The following is a 4,525-nucleotide window of genomic DNA, read 5'->3' on the forward strand; positions in this document are numbered from 1 at the left end:
TATTATATAGGCTAAGAATTGATTCTTGTTGTAACCGCTTGACCAAATTTTTTAGACGTCCTAGACATAGTCCATAGTTGTTACTCAACTTATCCCTCGATTCTTTCCATGGCCATCTTGCTTGATATCTGTTATTATATTTCGTTATAGATTTCTTAAATTGCTTCAGTGCCTCTTCATCGTTATCGGCATTAGGTCCTTCTTGTATTCCCATGACTTCTAGTTTCCAGAAATTTTCTATTTCTGATCCTATGGTTAAAATGGATATTGTGTTGGAAATATGTGTCGTACTTTTTTCACACAATTGGTTTATATTGCCACTTCCCGCAATCATTGGTCCAACCTTTGTGTGAAGTAGTGAGAATCCTGATTTTAGTGTTTCGATTCTTTCCAATTCCACAAATTTGAAGAAATGATCTGCTCCGATTAAGATGTCAGGTCATTTCCAATAATTTTTTAGCTTTATTGTGTGGTTGGCTATTGGTATTTTAACAACATGTAATTCATTAGTTAAATATTCGATTACATTGGCGCGTAATTGGATAGTCTCATCTGCATCTATTTTTACATTAAGTTGAGTTTGAGTGATTATGCGTGACTTAGGATTCTTAATGCCGAAAGGAGCTAGTCTTAACTCTTGTTCATCAGTTTCTATTAAGTCTAGTCGTTGAACTAGTTCCTTTGATATGAACGATAACTGTGACCCAATATCAAATAATGCCAAGGCTTCTTTCTTTCGTTCTGGCAACAATGAGTTAAATACAGTTATTTCCTTGCATAATAACAGTTTCTTTATTTTGTTTTTTCGTTATCGCATTAGTTTGAGCGACCACTGTCGGATTGTAGCTAGTCGAATAATCTTCCGATTTGTTGATTTCTTCATTTGTTTGGCTCATGTTGAGACTTGAAGTTTTGCTCTGATGTAGTTGATTTCTTTTTTCACATAGCGCACTGTTATGAGCAGCTTTGCAGTAAAAACATTTTACTTTTCTTCTACATTCTTCGCCTTGATGTGTCTTTAGACAGATAATACATTCCTTTGTTTCCTTGAGACGTTTCATTCGAGATTTCACAGTTGGATATACTTGACATTCACTGTCCCAGTGATCTTGATTACAAAATGTACATGGTCTTTTAGTTTTGTTTTCTCCCCTTTTCTTTATTGAATAAGGAATTTTCTTCTCATTATGAATTGCTGCTAGTGCTGAAGTTTCATTATATCCTTTTGGAGTTTATTTGTATTTGGACAAAATGGGTTTTCTTTCCATTTGAATAGATGTAAATTGGTTTCTTATCTGTTCGTTGACTTGTATTAAGTTCCCAAGAAATCTTCGTAGTTTTAATATTGACCATGGAGAATCGTTAGTTTTCTGATGGCATACTTTGTCAAGTATCCATCGCGGTAGTCGGCTTTCAACTACACTTTCTATACTGGAATGTTCCAAATTTTCATCCAGCACTTCCAATTGTCGGAAGATTCTTTCCATTTTTTCAACGGTTTCAATCCATTCCTTTTCTTTTCGTTTTATGGATTGTAGTTCGTTGTATAATAATTTGGTTGTCTCGATGAGTCTCCATATTTTTCGGTCAACAATTTTCGCACAACTTCATAGTTTTCCGGGGCAATATCAAAACCTCTTACGGCTTGTAGTGCTGATCCTTTTAAACAGGAGATTAAGTAGTTTAGTTTTTGGATTTTCGGGATGGTTTGTAAGTGGACAGCAGCGTTAAAGCTACTCCAAAATCCTCTCCACTGTCGTGGATCGCCATTGAAAACAGGTAAAGATAATTGAGGAAGATTGACATTAGTATAAGTAGGTGGATTTGGCTTCGTTATCTCTGTTGGTAATGCGTGCTGCTGATTTGGATTTGGTATTAATTTCTGGATTTCGGAGTCAATTTCCTTTTGATAAATAGTTAAAGTAATGACGGCTTCTTTTGCTTCATGTATTAAAATAAAAATTCCTTGTTCTCCCACCGTTACTTCTTGATATTTCTCTTCCTCCTCCTTTTTTCTTGATGTAGTAAGGGACCTTTGAAGATAATCGATCCATCTGTCATTTGCTTCTTGAAGTGATTGAATGCACATGTGTAGTCTCATAATTTTTTCTTCAAAAAGTCGTTTTCTAGCTTCATGTATTTGAAGTTGTTCTGAACGTGGTAAACTTTGTTCTGGAATCCGACATCTAGTGCTTTTACTTCTTGGAGGATGTTTATTAGTCGATTCCTTACAGGTTTTATACTCTCTAGTATAACAGAAGTCATATTAATAGGGATTTCCAATTATAATTATTTGTTATGGTTAATTTCGCAGTACCTCACCTCGGGCACCAAATAATTTTGTCGTGAGAAAATAAAAGAAAGGGAGTTAAGAAGGTGAGGTAGATTGTTATTGTTCATTGTAGAAGTTGTTATAATTTTAAAGGAATGACTTACAGTGTATCGGTTCGTTTTGTGCTCGCAACTCACAACAGATTATCCTTCATTATCGTCTGGATACCAAATACAGTAAAGACAGGTTCAAATAATTCCAATTACAATAGAATGACTTCCAGGGTAAGGCCAGTAGAATGATGAAATTTTGTAAGGATTAGTAGATTGGAGAGTGTTTGCGTGAACTTGGGTGTCGGCAGATGGGATTTTTGCAACAAAAGTAAAGACTGTTAGGATTTTTAACGTTTATATAAGGAGTGTGTAAGGAGAAACAATGATAACAAATTAACGTATACTCACAGCTACCAGAGAAATCTCCATATCTATATTAATTTATATTAAGTGGCTTCAATCACAATATACTTTGTTTGGAGAAAGGAAAGAAATACAATAATTAACAGAAATCTAGGGATAAATATGTTGGATATAAACATGTTTATAAGATCAGATATCTCTACAGTATGCTCATCAATGTGCATAAAATTAGTTGTCATCTAGATATGTGCAAACCTCAATTTCAAATAAAGCTCATTTAGGCGATTTAAAGATTTGATAGCTGACTTATGACCTTAGGCATGAGAGAGAAAAAACAAATGTAAATGGAAACTATTTGAATGAATAATTTCATGATAATTGTATCAATCAATTATTTCGGTTTTTACGACAATGCCTACCTGGTCCATATGAGGTTCTACCTTTTCAATTATATTCGAGCGTAATTGTTCCTGGATTATTTCGTGATATTGTTAGAGTTCTCGTTGACGGAACTGAAGTCGTCCAATTTTCTTAGTCGGCCATAGCATATTCCGTAATTTTTGCTTAATTTAGCGGGAGATTCTTTCCATGGCCAACGTACTTGATATCTCCCATCAATTTTAACTATATTCTTTTTGAATTGTTCCAGCACTTGTTGATCATTATGATCGTATGGTTGCTCTTGTATTCAGATGCATTCTAATTTCTAGAAGTGATCTATATCTGGAACGCGACGTACACTAGAAATATACTTAGATTTAACTGGATTATGCATAATTTGATTAATTTCTTCGAGATATCCACTTCCGCAAATCATGGGGCCTAAATTTATGCGAAGTAAAGAAAATCCGGAATTCAATCATTAAATCTTCTCTAGTTGTATAAATTTGAAGTATCGGCTCGATCAATATATCTGGCTTTCTCCGGTAGAAAGTTAGGCTTTCTAATTGGTAATTCTTTTCCATGACAGATGGTATATCCATTACTTGAAGTTCACCCGTTAAATAGTCGACTACATTTAATCCACAAAATATTGACTCCTTATTCTTACTTCTTATTCCAACTAGTGTCTTCATTGTAGGGAGTGCCGTGTGATATCTGGCGCCGAAGACAGATACTTTTAATCCCTTTAACTCTATTTCTTCAAGTTTTAAACGATTTGCTAATTCTTTAGAGACGAAGCTCAATTGTGAACCATTATCAAATAATACTAGAGCCTCTTCGTTACATTCAGTTCTTTCCACACTGAATACAGTAGCCACTTTGCATAGAAGTAAAACTTCTCTTTCTCTTTCGATGGTAGTGTTTATAGTAACTGTTCCATTACCTGATTTGATGTCTCTTTCTTGCATTGGTTTATGTCCGGTTTGCTTGAATTGTTACCGTTTATTGTGGCAGAGGGCACTGTTGTTTGACCCTTTACAATAAAAACATTTCATCGATTTTTTGCAATCGAGCTCCGTGTGTCTCGCTTTGAGACATTTCTTACAAGCCTTAATTTTAATGAGGCGTTCTAATCTTTGTTTGAAGGTAGGATAGGTTTCACACTCACTATCCCAATGATCTGTGTTACAAAACGAGCAGGGTCTTCGTTTATTGTTTCTGTCTAACCCTTTCGATTTTGAAATATTCTTAATTTCATCTGGTCCAGATTGACTGATTGTTGACAATGCAGTAGTTTCTTCTTGGACTTTTCGTTGCAAACGTTTGAGTTTGAACTTGGCGAATTATTGTTCGCCGTTGGTGCTTGAAGCTTGGCTTCTAGTTACTTGGTCATTTCGTTTTACTAATCTTCCAAGAAACTGTCTAAGTTTTGTAACTGAGCAGTTCTCGTTGT

Source organism: Loa loa, assembly GCF_000183805.2.
Source record: "Loa loa unplaced genomic scaffold supercont3.2, whole genome shotgun sequence".
Lineage (NCBI taxonomy): Eukaryota > Metazoa > Nematoda > Chromadorea > Rhabditida > Onchocercidae > Loa > Loa loa.